A 17,598-nucleotide genomic window follows, 5' to 3' on the forward strand; every position below is an offset into this window, starting at 1 on the left:
TTCATAAACTGTACGGGTTTAACAACTGTTAAAAACTGAAGCAAACATTTCGACAGTCTGCACCAAACAGAAAGGCATAGTATTAAACAGCTGGGGAAAAATAAATAAAATCACATCAGGTCTAGCAGACCCCAATATGCTCCAGTTTCCATTATTGAGACACTTGCTTAGCCTTCTTGACCCCTAGCTCAATTATACAGATTGATGAGTTGTTAAAAATAAATAAATAAAAATGAATCCCACACAGAATAGTTATAAAGGAGGGAAATGACCCCAGAACCAAAAGCCTTTTGTTGCATTAGGCTGTAAATATTCTTTTTAATGGTGCAAATTTAGGCATTTCAACATGGGAATCTAAATCCCTCTTGGATTCACAGACAGTATAATATATGCCCCTTGATCAGGAAAGAAAGTCAAACCTATGTCTGTGTTGTCTGTGATGCTTTTTACACGACTAAATTTCACTTTGTTTAGTAGCCATCTCTCATGTTGACATTTTAGGAATTTCCCTCTTAATTGTATTGGAAAATGACATCCAGAAATATTTGTCAGAGTTGAATGCACTTGTGAATTTTCCTTATTAGCCATTTCCCTGCCAACATTTTCATTCCACTATTACACATGATTTCAATGAAACCTGAGCTAATGGGGCTTAACTGGAGCCAAAGGTTTTGATGGCAAAAGAGGAGAGTGTTGCCATGCAATGAGATTTGAGAAAGGGGACGAGAAAGACATATGTGAAGCATATGTGAAGTGAGGATTTATTAAAAAACAAAGCTGTAAATTGCTAAGAGAAAAAGGGGAAAGAAAGGAAAAAAAGAAACGCAGATGAAAACAACGCAAAAAAAAGACTGGTTGGCTGGGGAGTGTCTAGAGGTGTGATTCAACACTGCCAATAATTTAACAAAACACATTTCTGCTTTACTAAATTTAAAAAAAAGAAAAAAAAAAAAAGAAGAAAGAAGCCTTTGTCTTTAAGGTAAAAACAATGTCACAAATGCCAAATTCGATTTTATTGACAAGCGAAGAAATAAAATGTGTGAAAAAGTCAAGTGTCAAACACATTTTGCACATATGACGGATATTGTAAAACCCATTCTAACCATCTGCACTCTTTTCAATAAAGAAATACAAGATGTCCATAGATGAATGTGGTGAGTAAGACTGTAGCTCATAGCAGAGGGAAAACTGTGTTCATAGGATTGCCTATTTCTCTAGAAGAAAAAAAGAAAAAGAAAACATCCCCCACCCTTTTCCAATGCACACAACACACATGAGAGCTTGGACAGGCTGTGTGTGCATCTCCCCATTTTTTCCCACACAAACTGCAACGTGGAGAAAAACCAGGGAAAATAAATGAAGGTGAAAACAAAGACATGGCAGATTCCACTGTGTGTGTGCGTCACACTTGCATCTCCTGCAACTATCCATCATCAACAGGAACAAAGAATAGAAAGGAAGAGGATAGGACATACGCCGGCATAGATTCAAGCAACTAACTTGTCACATTGCACAACTGTTAATTCTACGTCCCCAATAACCCCTTCATTTTCAATAGGCTTCATGTGCTGGTGCAAAAACTGAGGTGATAAGCGCAGCATCGTCCAGAGGAGACCACAGACCAAACAGAATGCAGTCAGCTGTGATCACACAAGGCTAATATTATGGAAATGAGTTCATTAATCAATAGCTAAACAGCCTTTTATCTGGGGAGCCAGAACACCAGTGCCTGATCAACCTCGATGCTGCCCAGCCTGATAACACATATCCACTTGCAACTGATGCAATGAGCGGGCAAATCTCCTGTAGAAGTTAAATCAGTGAGACGATATCTTAACCACTGTAATTATTGTTTGTGATATTTGTAAATTTGGCGATGTCAACAGAAAACACTGAGTTTGATTTGGCAGTTTTGATTTTCGCTTTGCTGTTGAGACAGAGGGTCTTTCTGTTTTTAACGTTTCAACTGTGTCTCTCTCTCAGCTTTCGCTTTTTCCTTTCTCCCTCGTTCTTGCTCGTGTCTTTCCCTCCTCCCTATCTGCTCCCTCCCTGCCCCCTCCTCTTTCCTCCTCTTCTCCCCACCGTCACTGTTGGATTGGTGGAGTAAACACAGGAAGAGAGCGGGCTCTGTTCCACTACGCCAGAGCTGAGCCTGGGCGTTCCTGCAGCGCTCCTGCGCCGGGGTCAAAAGTTTACTGTGGTTTTCATTTCACCTTTCCACAGCCAATCAGAGCACCACACTGCAGTCTCTGAACTCTGACCCCTGCAAAGAATTCCAGTCAAAAGACGGTCTGACGCCAGTTTCCCAACTTTGAACCCTCCTCTATCCTAGTATTCCTCTTACTACTTCTTTCTTTTAAATGGTCAGCTTCATGTGGTGACGGAGCCTAGGTATAAGAAAGAAAAAAAAAAAAAAAAAAAAAAAAAAAAGGATTTTACTAACAGGAGTAACAGCAGAAGGAACTATCAATACGTGCCTTGTTTGATCTCCCAGGGTGATGCTGACCTTGGTTAAGAATACATGAGGATTTTACAGCCCGTCAGTAAAGTTTCTTTTAGTTTGCTTTTCACCCAGTGCAGCCAAAAAAAAAAAAAAAAAAAAAAAAAAAAATAATTAAAACAGAAGAGATAACAGACTTTATCATCTCAAGCTATATAACATGCCCTGTTTTATAGTTTTTAATTCATTGTGTTATTTCATGCTTTAGACAAAATAACTGATAAGGACAGCAACGACCAATTGTTTAACGGGAGAGACAAAAAGAAACATGGCTCTCTGCTGGGATTCAGCACAACACCTGGGAGTGTGTTTAGGAGTCAAGTCAAAGCTGCTCAGTCCAAGAGGACAGAGACACACAGCCAGCCATAATCCAACTGTGGGTTTGTTTTTGCCTTGGTGACACTGCACTCTGTCCCATCTGCTGAGTGATTAAGCCTGCACTGCTAATCAAGTCTTTCGCTCTTCAAGGGGGCAAGCAAAGGACAACACAGGCTGACTGAGCGGACACACACCACTATGCATATTTACAGTCTGGTTTATGTTTATTTGAAGTATAAAGCAACAAAAGTTGCACTTGCTGTTTCTGCTGGTAGAAAAATGAAATATTGTTGATTTTTCCTCAAGGCAAAAAAAAAAAAAATGCTTATGAAGTATGAGTACAATGCATCATTTCAGGGTTTTTGTTTTGTTTGTTTTACTTGAAGCAAAGTGTGAAAATAAAGCTGTCTCTTAAAGAAGTCTCCTTTTCCCACAAATTACAAGTCCTCTTAAAGCCCAAATAATTCATTCTGTACCAATACTAGGACTGTACCTCATAGTCAATAACTATAATGTTGGGTTTTTAAGACTATTGATATTTGTTTTATTTTTGTTTGTTTTTCTTAGAATATAGTAATGTACGCTACCTCAGCTCCTCCATCTCACTCACAGGTTTGATATCACCACCGTTCAGATCATTCAGATTAACACTTTGCATAGCCCTTTGGTAACTTTTAAAATAAAGAACACAGACATAATATCTACAGACAGTACTGCTTCACGGAGAAAAAAAAAAAAAAAAAAAAAAAAAAAGGTCTTTCTTCTCCTGCTGCAAGCACACCTCTCACTCTCTCCCCTCCTACTCAGTTACGTGAGTGAGAGAGCAACGCAGCTTCACTGAATGACAAAGAAGAGCAGTACAACAAGTGAAAGGAGGAAAAAACGAAGACATGATGCCGCTTCCAATTTCCTCCCTCAGTGTTTATTTTACTTGAACAGTGTGATTGCGTTAGGCCTGAAACACTGAAACAAACCTAGAGATCAGTCAGTGACCTCCTTGCAACCTTCGGCCACTTGGGAAAAACCTGCATTCCCTAAGTATTTGGAGACTGACTGCTGGTTGTTGGTAGGTGAAATCTATCCCAAAGTGGGTGCTGCACCCAAAACCTCCTTGTGATTGCTTTGGTCACTAGCAGATTACTGCAGTTGCCTCTAGTCTGAAAAAAAAAGGTCGACATGTCTGCAAACTAGTCTTGCTAACTAACCACCAAGTGGCAGTGAAACTAGGTGTGACGCAAACCGGAATCAGAAACTTTTAAAACTCTTACTTCAAAGTGAAGGCCTTACTCATTTCTACTGCACATCCTACAGTTATCTGTTGATGTCTTTAGGCCTTGTCTTTAGGGCTGTGTAAATGGGGGCTCAGATTATGTCATTATTAAAATCTAAAACCACTCCCATTTGGATATTAAAAATGAATTTCTTGATTATAGATGAAGCTTGTGCCCTGCCACACTAAGTTTGGTTTTAAGGCAATGTGAAGGTCAAAACCAAAGTCATTAACTGCTTTAAATAATATTGGAATTCTATTTCAAGGGTGGCCACCATGTCCAGAGGATTTGACTAGGACACATTGGTGGAGCTAATTGAACAGGGACCTTTATTTCCATTTTTAATCATACCATAGTCACACATAACCAATTCTCCCAATATGGCAAGAGCAATATATATCTATCTATATAAAACAGGGCAAATAGAAACATAGTAATTACTTGCAAAAGTAAAGCCACTTCTATATAAAATAAAGAATCAAATTTCAGCTCAACTTTTTCGAAGCGTTGCTTGATATTTAAACCAAGACTTCACTGCACAGCTTGATGTGATGTGGCAACATCAGGAGGCAAGTGTTAGCTCTGCTATTCTAGGGACAGCAGTAAGCTTCAGAGCAACCTTTTGATTAGAGTGTTGCCTTAACGACAAGCCACGTAAACAGGACTGACGTCAGTAGGCAGAAAAGAACAGTAATAGTGAAAAGAACACTTTTCTCTTCCCGTGAGGAGAAGAGGAGGAAAAAGAAGAAGGAAAAAAAAGGGAAAGAGCACATATAAGAAACAAGTGTAGTAAATTATCTGACACATGCCTTGCCAGTGTTGACATGCTGTAGTAAGTCTGGAGCCTTTAACGATGGCGTGGAAGTAAGTCATTCATGACTTTTCTTTGAACTCAGGGCTATAATAAAATAACATTTATTACAGGCCAATGGAAAAATGAAAAAAAAAAAGTGTTAAGCTCAGTGCTGTGTGCAAAAAAATGCACACACTCATTGCAATCTGTGCTAATTTACTAAATGAAAGAAGATTTTGAATTTCAGATGAACTACAGAGACAGTACCCCTACAGTCCCTGCTTGCATGGTCAGATATCCTCTTACAACTTGGGACTGCAGTGCCATGCATGCCAACAGCTGGTTCCCAGTTCAGACAGACCTAGAAACTAGGGCTGGGCAATATGAACCAAAAACCATCTCTCGGTGTTTTTAGACTCTGTGGTAATAGAAAATCTCTCTCACACATTGTTTTTTTATTAATACAATCAAAGCAAACTGAATGTTAAATTGGTGTAAGCTGAAAACACATTTTTATTAAAACACACTGAAAAAAGTAAAGTGCAAAAGGAGTGATTGTCAATTTACAGTAAATGTTTAATTTTGATGCTAAAAAAAATGCCAGTTTCACTGGGTAAACTGATTTTACTCAGTTTAGAGATCATTTGGCTTCTTTGAAGTGGGTTTGTCTGAGGTACTTATTCATTGCCAGTGTGTTTTAAGTCAGTGGCCAATGGTATACCACCAAGTAGACAGGGGAATTGACACTGAAGGTGAGCAATGTACAAACAGAAACAAAATGTCTTTTAGCCACCTAAAAAAAATGCTAACCTTAAAATAAAACACATTAAAAACTAGCAAGGAACTCAATTTAATTAGTCAGGATATTGTGGGGGCACCACAATCAGTTGTTTTGCATTAAAGAACACACGAGTAGCTGTCTACTAGCACCTTAATTAACATGTTACCGTATGCTTTAGAAGCAATTTCCATGTAAAATGACTGTTCTGTTCACTTATGCCAGAGGACAAATGGACAAATACTGTCTCAAGCTGTTTTCACACACAAACAGCTTATACTCACTGACTGTGTTGACTACAGACTTTTGCAACCAAGTGCAACACAGCTAGGCTGGTAGCACGAGTGTGTCTCCTCGGGCATTTCTATGATATTTCAATGAGTAGTACAGGGATGTGCAATTGGAGACTAGCACAAAAAATTTGAAACAATGTTTCACATATAAATCTGGAAAAAAAAAAAAAAAAATCTTAGCAGTCACTCTGTTTCCTGTCTGAACTCCCTGTATTCCCATTTCAGCAGTGATTTGGGACACATATCATTCAGGATATGACTATAGCGATTGAAGCATGCCTCAAGTGTGAGTATAAATTGTTATGGGGCCGTGTTGACACTACAGTTCAGGCGAGCGATGACTAATGTGACCTTATAACCAAGGCTATGAACTCCTGAAAATGTCAGGAGAATTAGGTGGAGACCTTCTCTAAAGCTGCCCTTTATCATATAGACTGCAGTTAAGGTGTGTGTGGAGAAGGCAGGACACCTGCTAGCTGCCACTGTAAGGTGAAAACACAAGAAGGAAGGAAGGGCCCGGTGCTAGGTGGTTAGCAGCAACTGAACTCTAAATAAGAATGAGAGGATTGTCCAATCAAAGATGCCATCATTTTCTCAGAGAAAGAAAATAAATTTAGTCACCTGTTTTCACCAAATACACCTGGGCAGCCCACTTGAGTAAAGTGTTTGTGTGGGGAAACGCTGACATAACTTGTAGACACTCCCCAGGCCTCCTAGAAACCACAACCCACTGCCACAGAAAGTCAACATAAAACTGTTTCATTTTCGATGTGTACACAAAACAATCTTTAAAAAACCAAAAACAACAACAAAAACAACTATAACCCCCCCCCCCCCCCAAAAAAAACAACAAAAAAAAACAAACAAACACTAAACTACTAATATTAAGGCCAGTAAAGACAAGCTTTGTGAAAAGTTAGGCCAGAGAACCTTGAAAACTCTGCAGAGAACAAAGCCCTTTGTTGTTTTGATAGCAAACCAATTCCACAACACTCAAGCATTTGACCCAAATTGGAGCTATTCCTGAGACTCTCACTAATGACTAGGGCTGCCACAAACGATTATTTTGATAGTCGACTAGTCACCGATTATTTTTGCGATTAGTCGACTAATCAGATCATCATCCATTGGACATACAGCTTATTGCACCAGCAGCATCTGCTCTTATATAACTATCATTAGCTTACAGCTTTAAGTGTTTAAGGTATGTGCTAACTAAAAATAAAGACAAGATGATAGTTTATTAAATTTTAATGAAATCTGCAGATTGTTGTGGTTTAATAAACTCCTTGCTATCTAAAATATAACAGGACACCGGAGTAAATTCTTGAGCATCTCACACTTCTGATAATCAGCTGTCTGCTTGACGTTTATTCAGCTGTGTAAAAACTTTAATCTCAGCCAAACCGATTTACTCAGGAACAAATAAAATACTAAAAAAAGCCAAACAATAACATTTTGAAGTTATCTAAGTGACTTATATATATATTTAACCTGAGTAGCGAAAGACGGCGGTCGGTTTGAAAACGATTTGCCGGGAGTCCGGTGTTCTCACGGCTCTAGTTAGCCTAGCCTAGCCTCCGGCTAGCTATCGAGCTAGTGGGTAACAGACGTCTCTGAAAACGTCGGAGCACTTTTGAAAATATGTGGTGTCTTGATAAACTGAGCAGATATTTGAGGTTTACACAGCTACATTCTCGCCTGAAAATATGTTAAACATTTATTTTGTGACCCAGAAAGAATAATAAGAGTAAAACCAACTAGCTGCCACCATTGTTGGAAACTGAGCTGGGCCGCGCTATGAATTCTGGGACACAGCTTCTTCTTCTTCGGGGTTTAACGGCAGTTGGCATCCTTGTACATGCAGTGCTGCCATCTTCTGTTTCAGTCTGTTATTACACTCTTAAATCCTGCTACTTATTCCTGCGTCTTTCAGGATCTTACCAAGCTTCAAACGACACGTCGACTATTAAATCAGTCGTCGACGATTTTGATAGTCGACGTAATCGTGACTAGTCGACTAATCGTGGCAGCCCTACTAATGACATAAACATAACACATATTTACAAAGAATAGATTTCTCAAAAAAAGTTACATTAGAGCCTTTATGGGTCTAATGGTCACTATGTGTAGAAGTTGTACCACTTTTAAAAATGATTTTGTCTTTAATAAAAGGGGGGAGGGGTACTGATGGGAAAAGAAAAGTGAGGACTGAATTAAGACTGTTGCATGGATAGTTCATTTAAAGTTCATTCAGAAATGACACTCTCCTATTCTCTTCTCTTCTGCAGCCTTTCTTTCTAATTCTTCTTATGCTGAATAAAAAGACAGAGAGAGCATCTGGTAGCAGTTATCTCACAAACCAAACTTTTTTTCACCCGTGCTGCTTCTCCCCAGAGCAGTTTTATAAAAGGGGGCCCTAAACAAAACACAAACAACGTCTTGCTAACTTTTTACAATAGTAACAAAACTAGAGCAGGGTCCTACCCTCCCACTGGCTTGTTCAGGTGAACTCTTTTTACGAGCATTCTTGAGCTCGGGGAGCGAAAGTTAAAGGGGGAGTTGAAGTTAAAGAGGAAGGGCAAGGAGGGGAGGGGGACAAAGCTCTTGGCACACCCTTCCCTAATAAACTCTATCCTCCATCCAATCAATGAGGACTAGAGCGAGAGCTGTTCCAAATCCACGCTGGTTATAAACTAGAATTGGGTGCAATGATTGCTTCAGGCTGCCTGTATGGCTTTTAGAAGTGTGCATGGCTCACATATGGCTCAGCTAACCTAACACTTGGGTCTTACCTCAGAGAGGAAGAAGAGGACAACGAGGGCATGAATGACATGTGACTTCAAACAGAACGAAAGTGCAAACTGCACCATTTGACTTGGGTCTCAGTGAGGTGGCGATCTGGCCTTCCCTGGTTGATCTGGTTTCGGCAGCTCATTTCATACTCTCGCTCTCACTTGTTTGAGCAAAGTAACTAAATATTTCAGCAGTGGAAACATGACTGTCTTGTTTAACAGATTTCTATATTTAGCTCTACAGAGGTAGGCAGAAAAAGCAAACCTACCTGTTGAGTTCTGCCAGTGTGTATGTGCCCTTTTAACAAACAAATCCAGATCACTGTCACTGCATGAGTGACCTTGAGATGTGGGAATTAAACAGGATGTTATGCACAGCTTGAGCTGACCGCAGGAAGCTTCTGAATTCTTAAACTTGGTTGTAAAACAGCCTTGAACGACCAGTCAAAGTGAGGGAAACAAATACTCAAACTTGACTTGAAAACAGACCTGGGTAAAGATAACGTCAAATACAAAAACAGTTGCTAAAAATATAAAGATCCTCCTTTTCTCTAAATGATAAGAACTGGTTACAAGTTACATATGAAGGAACAACCGCTTTCCTTGACTAACCCTGCACTCCCCATACAGCTGTAAGAAGACCAAGGAGTCATATTTCAATTAGGGGAAACAATCAGGCTGTTCTTTCAGCTCTGTGTCATCAAGAGTACTCTCAAAGCTACTGCTCATCCACACAACTATTAATCATAAAATAAACACATACCACATGACCGATTGGCAGTTTCTCGAAACTAAGCTTATTATCTCTGTCTCTCTGTCTCTCTTAAGGCAGGGAGACTGACGAAACAGTCAAAGAATGCCATCTATTCAGACATTAATGACACAAAAATGCCGCTCAACAAAGACAGATTAGGCAGTCAGAGTTGCAAGCTCACCACCACTGTATTTAGAAGTCTTAGACAACTCAAATATGGCAGTCCTATGCAAAATGCAGCATTGCATAACGAGGTGAAAGCAGTAAAAATATTTTTAAAATCCTGCACTTTTTGATATTATTTAAAAATTAGGTTTTTAACCATTTCATTCATAAATACGTTTGTTTTGAATGCGCTGTGCTTACCCCGAGAATTGCAGTTTGAACTTGTTGTGGTCAATATATTTCAGGCTTCAAGCAGGAAGCAGGCACTCATGTGTTCCCCAATTTACTCATGTCACTAAATAAGTTTGTAGCCATAGCCGCCATAGCCACTCCTCAGAAATTCACATTTTTATTATTTTAGGGACAGGATACAATACTTTGTTTCACAAGTAACCTCTATAAGAATGACCCAAATATCAGCAATGCCTCCAAATGTTATGCTCATTTTAATAGGGTGAGCGTTAGGGTGCTGAATCCATGGGACATGTGACCGATTAGCCTTCTCCCATGCCCATGAGAAAAAGTGATAAGTTAATGAATTATTGAGAGCCCATGCGGGGGCCAACAGACAAAGAGCGAAAGCCATGCAATGCAGTCACTTCTGCACCCCATCTGCAGTCAAAGAATCCCCCCAAAGATTGATTCATTGTTAACACAGCCTGACACCCTGTGTGAGGGAGAAAGAGAGTGGTAGATAAAGGGACAGAGAATGGGGGGAAACAGGGGGCTCCGTTTGCCAAGAATATGAGCAGAAGTAGCTCATTGGACAGGTTCCCACAGTGGTCATTCTGCCCACTTAGAAAAATACCACATACATGGACTTGAGTAATGGCATTCTATGAGACAAGTTAGCCCACCTGACAGCTAAAGACTGCTAGTAGAACCATCCTTACTCATTCTTTCCCAGCTACCAACCATCTAATGTCCACATTACTGAGATATCACAGTCTACTTAATCCCATGTGTGAAATCGCTGAAAGTGAGAAAACTCCACAGTAGGCAACAACAACAAAAAAGAAAGAAAGAAAAAAATATATATATATACCTGAATGATCCCAGAAACTCTTGCATTGAGATGTAAATGCCTGCAAGTATCGGCAGGGATGGCCCCGGGCAAACAGAGCGACAGCACACCTAGTCCTCAAGCATTTCAGAGAAATGACTAACCTACCCCCTCACTGTTGCCTACACTTGAGCACGCTCTCCAAGAATTTCCTCTTACAACCTTAAAAAACAAAAAAAAACCAAACAAAAAAAACCCGAGTGCTCAGCATACACCTTGTCAAGCACAAGCACAGGGAGGCGAACCCAAACCGGAACCCTGCGAGTGTTTATCATCCTCTGCACTGAAACACATCCATCTGCCTCCACAACCAGTCCGTCTGTCTCTCACGCTCACGTATGCACCTACATGTGATTTACCAGCAGTGAACGCCAACATTTAATCACGTAGAGAGATAGTCCCAGTTATACCAACCACTACAAACACGCGAGCGCTATTTCGCTACAGTCATGCAAATAAATACCACATGCTGGGGATTGTTCAGAGCAGCCACGCTGAGCCAGTCAGTTCAAGTTGGGTTGCAAGCAGCAAGCGAGCAGCATAGTGTAGGCTACTGGAAAATACTGCGTGGTTGCCCACGACCCTGCAGCTGGCCAACTTTACTAATGTAACAACCACTTAGAGAAAACCCGTCCCATTTTAAAATGAAAAAACATTTTGTCATTTTTCCTACACTGTTTTTTTTTTAATGGGTGTTACTTAGATGCTCCAAGTCTCTATGTCAAAGTATAAGGAGGGAGCTCTGTTTAACAAAACCCAAGTAGATACACCGTAATTAAGAGTGCTAATCTCCACCACATTCACCGTGGAAGCTAGTCACTAGTCCAGAAGGTCATTCAATATTGTTATTTAGATTTCCCCACTAATGAAAACTTCCGCGGTGTACCGTCACACATTAGCTGTGAACACAGACGACTCCAGCAGCATATGAACCGAAACTGTAAAGCAAGGCGGGCTGTCAGGTAGAAAATATAGTCCCCAAAGCAATTCAGCTGTGTGTGTTGACAATGAACACATGCTAACAGCGGCACAAACTTCACGTAAACGTTTCCAAACACAAAAGAGTTCACTCGTGAGCAGAGCTGAGTGTTAACAGCTAGGGTATTGCACCCCAGCGAATCAGAGCCTTGGTCTCGTAAACTTTGTAGCTAGTGGATAAAGGAAACGCCAAAAAATACAAAAACCAACAAGAATGGATAGTTATCAAGCCAAGCTCGACGTTCATTGTGATACCACTTATAGGTTAGGAGCTAATAATATTACAGCAAATATCCCATAAACAGACACTGGTAAGGTGGTTCGTTTTATCACGGTAGCGTAAAAAAGCACAGCCTGCTCGGAAAGCGAAGCTACACCAACTGCCTCTGTAACGGCCGTGTGCTTTCAAACAAACACCAGAGCCAGTGTTCAAAACTTGCGTATAACTGAATCATAAACCAACTGCAGAAAACTCACCGGCTTCGACGCTTTCATTGAGTACACCAGTTTGTTTTACGCCTCTAGAAACTCTCCGCCATCTTCGGCAAGACCGTGTTTGTTTAAATGGGAAGCACTCCCAGATCGGAGGGAGCCAGCTTGTAGCAGGTCGACTGGACTTCTGGGTAATGTAGTTTTCCCCATTTATAGGTCGCATCAAAGTGTTTGGCGCGTCCTGAAAATGAACTACACGTTCCTTTAATACCCTTAGGTAATATGAGCAGCAGACACAGATATTATTAGTGGATGTAAATTTTCAATTATACACTACATGTAGTGTTAATGGCATAAAGCAGCTTCATACAAACTACTTAGCCCTCCATATCTATAGAGTATCCGTTTTTAATGTTGCTCATTTCTTATTCCTCTTAATTAATCAACATAACACTGATAGCCATTTTGAATTTATTTAAGTTAGGAATTATATATTACTAATAATACAATGTCAGTAAAATTCAGCATAATTGCATGCAATAGGGCCTGAATTATAAACATCAACTAACTAACTGTAAATATTAATCTGAGTTTTTATATACTATGTACTGTGAAATCTTATCTAACACCATTCATTGCAGCACACATCTAGTATCTTGTAGTTATATCAGTTGCAAAGTGACTGTCAGTCATATCGATAGCATGTACAGCCTGGTATCACACAGACTAATGGCATACTGTCATTTTTTTTTTAAATAACCATGGAATCTCTGTGGCCCTTAAGCTGTACCACAGATGATAAAAAATTAAATAAATAATCTCCTCAGTGTTCTCTCCGGCACACCAGTTCAGAATTTTTACAAGTTAAGAAGGGGCGTGGGTAAAAGATGGAGAGAAAACAGCAGGATGAGGGCGAGGGGAGCGAACAAGCAAAAGTATTAAATATGCAGTTAGATCCTTACTTGATCTTTCCTGTCGGAACACTTTACTTTTGGATGTAACAAAAAAAAGTGAAAGGCTGGTCACATATTATCTTTACAGCTAATTGCTTAGATGACACAAACTGCTGCAGCACTTGCAGCCACCCCTGCACTCTGATTTATCTATTTGCTGTGAAGACGGTAAGTATTGCCTGAGGGGTGTCATACATGATCATGAGGCCATTTTGACCCATGATGCACCACAGAGTGCCACAGGAAGTCATTCCTGTCTGTCAGACTTTACAACTCCTGCTCATGTCTCCAGGACTTTTTTCACAAGTAATATCTTGTTTATCTTGTACACATGTACAGTATATTTTTATATATACTATATACTATAATATAGAGAGTTTACATTTTATTTGTTACATATTTATATTTTAATTGAGTGTCTGCAACATTTTAATGTCCCCCCTGGGATGAATAAAGTATCATTGTAACATGAGCATATAAAGACTTATGGATTGAACCACACCCATGAGTGCTTTTCATGGAGAGAAAAAAAGTGCCTTTTTGTTGTTCGTTTCTTTTGGTTTGTTTGTTGGCCTATAGAGAGCCTCAGTTGCATTCCATGAAGAGCCAAAGAGGGGCCCAGTGGCCCTCTGTCTGTACCCCTTCCCCCACTAAACATGGAAAACTGACCGCTGCCCCCAGTACAAGACACTTTATCCCCTCCCCCTCCCCTTACCACTTTGAAAGGACAGGAGATAGCAGTTTGAAAGGACAGGAGATAGCCCCACAATCATTAATGTATTCAGACCGGTTTACCTGCAAACAGCTAACCACATGCCTTTCTTTGCCCCGCACCCATTCCCATCCCCCCATTCTCAACACTGCGTATGACCACAAAGGACAAAAACACGATCACTGCACATTCCACGTTTCTGTGTTTGAAAGAACGATTTTAAGTTATACCGTTTATTAAAGCTGTAGTGTGATTTTTAGTGCAAAGATGCAGGGGAAAAAAGAGACTTTACTTTTGGTTTGCTGCATTTCAGCCATTAGACAAATCAAATTATCAGTTAAACGTGAAAACATCTACATTTAGACACATGAATAAGATATTAATAAAATTAAATATATTTAAGTCACCCGGGCATTGTCAGGAGTTTTTCTGAGGTAGGCTAATCACTTCTTTGGGTAAGCAGTGGGTAAAGCAAAATTATTAGAAGGGCAATTCACGTAAATGTCTTCCTGAAAAACAAGAAATGAACCTGGTAAAACAAAACAAAACATGCGCAGTGACAGGGAGATTTATTTTACCCGCAGAACTGATGTGCTGAGAGAGGAAAATAAATCTAAATCAGGAGCACCGGAAAAATCTAACTAGGGCGCCATCTTGGGGCCTGCCAGGCTAGTTACTAGCTCTCCAGCTCCACTCAAATACGAAGGTCACAGGGCGGAGTCTACAGTGTGGACACCTAACCGTACGGCTTGAATAGACAAGTATGGCACAAGTATATTAAAGTTTATATGTCAGACTTTTCCGACTTCTTTTCCGACCATAAAATGGTTGGAAATGAGTTATGCGGTAACAACTATAGCTAACTATCAAGCTAATCATTGAGCTGTTTTTATTTGGCTAGAGAGGTGTCGTGGGAACAGTTCCCTTATCATTTGATATTAGGAAACATGATATTTATTTTTCTTCATATACCCGACACACAGTTTTTTATTAACATGAATTAGAAACGTTTGGTAGGTAGCAACCAACAGGCTACATACACGAAAGGAGTCTTAATTTTCAATTTTCTCATTATCATACCTAAAACCTTTATTATATGTTGAGACAGTTTCGCAGAAGGACCTCTAAAGTCTGATTCTACACAGTTATATGTGTAGTCATAGTTTATTTTACAGGTTTCTATGTCAACTTCCTATTTAATCATGTATCATAGATTACATACACCCGGTACTTTTCTAGCTAGCAGTTACTGGTTTAAGGGGTATTTAGTGATTTGAGATACAGACGAAGAGAAGAATTTGGGCAGTTTTTTTTACATTTGTTTTTCTTCTTTTGACCCCCAGAGTCTTTAGCACGCTCTTCTGGCAATGTTTAACTTTTTTCAGTAAGTTTACATCGTTATTTTCCGAGTTCATCTCGCGAAGGTAATAAATAACAACTACAATATCATTGCCATTATTATACACCGTGCACCATCTAACATTCATTTCCTTCATTTGGCAGCATATGTGTCTGAATCAACAGAAAAAAGCTATCATTTGGACTAGAAGATTAATTCAGATAAATTTGTTAATTTTTGACGTCCAGTGAATTTATGGGCTACTGAGTGGCATGCTGTGATAACGTTTTACCACTAGAGGTCAGTGTTGTCTTACTTCCTGTAGAAGAGAGGCCACAAACGTCTGAGGAAATGAGCCAGGTGGTGCTCAAAAGACAAACCTTTTACGTTTTCAGAAATATACAACAGTAATTGCACTCTGGCTTTTTTGAATAATCATTTCCTCACAGAGGAACAATAATGAGCTTTCCTTTCTTTAGCATATTACTCCATGCCAAGATGTATGCCTGGAATTTAGAATAGAAAACAGGAGCGGTGGGTAGTTTATTATCTGCAGTTTATTGTTCTGTAGATGGCTTTGCGTCACCAATGCCAATTTTATTTTGGCAGTGAGCACTGAGCTATGAGTCTATATATCTTTGCTAAACAAGCCAGCTCCGTGGGCTCTTTGTTTGAAGAATATTAATGACTCAGTTATAAAGAGTAAAGTGTTTTCATGAATGAGAAAGTTAAGGGTGTAAATTTCAGATAATACCTCTGTGGTCCATCGCACTGCATTTTATTTATTTTCAAAGAGACAAACACGTAGTTTTCACAGGAAGAGGTACTCCCTTGCTCTTTCTATAGGAATTAAGAGGATAAGTAGCCGTCACATACTGCTAATCAAATGGACTTGATTAACTGATGAGGTGTGACTACCTCTGTGAAAGTTGTTTTTTTTTTTGCAGTTTGCTGGTCTGGGGCATTCAGGTGTGTGTTAACACAGTGCTAAGGAAGAAAGACATCAGCAGTGATCTTAGAGAAGTAATTGCTGCTCCTCATTTCCATTTCCGAACAACATGAAGTCAGTCATTCTACAGTGAGACAGATTATTCAACAGTGGAAAACATTAAAGACAGCTGCCAATCTTCCCAGCAAGCTCACCCCAAGGTCAGCCTATACAATGCTCAGAGAAACTGCAAAAAAGCCAGGAGCTACAATTTGGACTACAGACATGTAGGGTAGCTTTACAGTTAGCATGTTAAATGTTTATAACGTCAAATTTTCATAACACTACAATTAGAGAAAGAAAATAGAAAACGACAAGTATGGCTTATTTGGAAGAGTTGCCAGGAGAAAACCTCTTCACTCAAAAAGAACATTTACAGGGCCGCTTAGCTTTGCAAAGCAGCATCAGAGTAAATTACAAGACCTCTGGAACAATGTCCTTTGAACAGATGAGATCAAAGTGGAGATGTTTGACCAAAACCAAACACAGGATATCAGCACAAACACCCCCATACCAACTGTCAAGCATGGTCGTGGAGGGGTAATTATTTGAGCTTGCTTTGCCATAGTGAAAGCTTTCATGAAACTGCATCATGCAGCTGAACAATGATCCTAAACACACAAATCCACAACAGAATGCCTGAAAAAGAAAAGAATTGAGGTGTTCTTGTGGTTCAACCAGACATCAGCCTGACTGAAACACTGTGCCAGGGCCTAAGAGAGCTGTGCATAAAGAAATACTCGCAAACCTCAATGAACTTATGCAGGATTATAAAGAAGAGTGGTTCAAAATCGCTCCTCAGTGACAGGAAAGACTGAAAAAAGGTTATACAGAAAATTGGTCAAAATTAGGCAACTTTAAATTTTTGCTTTATAGGTTTCACTTAATGCTAGAAGTGAAAATAAAGCTTAATGTAAAAAAGAAACACGTGTGAACCCTTTACAATGAAATATAAAGTAACATACAGATTCTTATACTCTTATTGAATTATACTGCATGGTTGAAAGTGATAACAGAAACTGAACCACTGCAACCACATTGTTAACAACAAACAACAGCAGTTCAAAGGCCCAGGTATGACTGAAACACATGACTGTAATTTGGTGTTCAGACTGAACCTTTACAGGTCAAACACACAGAGTGCATTTCATGTCGTGTCTGCCTACCCACTGGCTTTTATTTACATAGCAGTTTCTTTATCTTTCCCATGATGTCAGCTTACTTTGAGGGTGGAAACTTGTGAGACAAATTCCTTTCTAACACCACACGGGCCTGTTTATTATGCATGTGACTGCTGACTGCTGTTCGTAGCTGTACTGAAGAGCTCCTTTATAGCAAGTTGTCTGCAGGCTTCTTGTTATGTGTGGGTTGTCAGTGGCTGATTATTTTGATCTGGGCCTAGAGATTCCTGCTAGCTCTGAGTACTGCGTTTCAGCTTGCCTGTGCTAAACAAAAGACAAGCAGCC

The 17,598-nt window shown here is 39.7% G+C and overlaps 1 protein-coding gene across 2 annotated transcripts in view; it reads right to left on the minus strand.

Annotated features, from left to right (window-relative positions):
- ncoa3 (nuclear receptor coactivator 3) overlaps positions 1–12,334 on the minus strand; it is a 35,831-nt gene extending 23,497 nt beyond the window's left edge. The window contains exon 1 of one of the 2 annotated variants that reach the window (XM_085273218.1): positions 12,186–12,334. The gene's annotated coding sequence lies outside the window, so the exon portion shown is untranslated. Of the gene's footprint in view, positions 1–10,712; positions 11,056–12,185 lie in introns of those variants that run through there. The other variant, XM_085273219.1, reaches the window with a different exon arrangement.
- Between the last annotated feature and the right edge of the window lie 5,264 nt (positions 12,335–17,598).

This window comes from Mchenga conophoros, linkage group LG5 (genome assembly GCF_057382185.1).
Source record: "Mchenga conophoros isolate Kocher_MC1m ecotype Shallow Benthic linkage group LG5, M_conophoros_male_GT1.1, whole genome shotgun sequence".
Taxonomy (NCBI): domain Eukaryota; kingdom Metazoa; phylum Chordata; class Actinopteri; order Cichliformes; family Cichlidae; genus Mchenga; species Mchenga conophoros.